The sequence below is a fragment of the Acanthisitta chloris genome, unplaced genomic scaffold, assembly GCF_000695815.1.
Source record: "Acanthisitta chloris isolate BGI_N310 unplaced genomic scaffold, ASM69581v1 scaffold17342, whole genome shotgun sequence".
Lineage (NCBI taxonomy): Eukaryota > Metazoa > Chordata > Aves > Passeriformes > Acanthisittidae > Acanthisitta > Acanthisitta chloris.
The window spans coordinates 16866-17169 of NW_008661178.1; positions in this window are offsets into that span (position 1 = coordinate 16866).

Below are 304 nucleotides of genomic sequence, written 5' to 3' on the forward strand. Positions count from 1 at the left end.
TCCGTGTGGGCTGATCCCGTCTCGTGGTGGGCTGGTGCCCATGGAGTGATGCTGGGCCCGGGGTAAGGGACTCCCAATCCAGGGCAGGCTCCCATCCCAGGGCTTGTCCCCATCCCGGTGCTGGTCCCTGCAAGACTGACCCGCTGATCCATGGCTGGTCTTGATCCCAGTGTCAGTCCCCAGGCAAGTGATTCCCTGGTCCGGGGTCAGTCCCCATCCCGATGCCTGTCCCTGGGAGAGTGACCCCTCCCCGTCCAGAACTTCTCCCTATCCTGGCGCCTGCCCCATCCCGGTGCCATTCCCT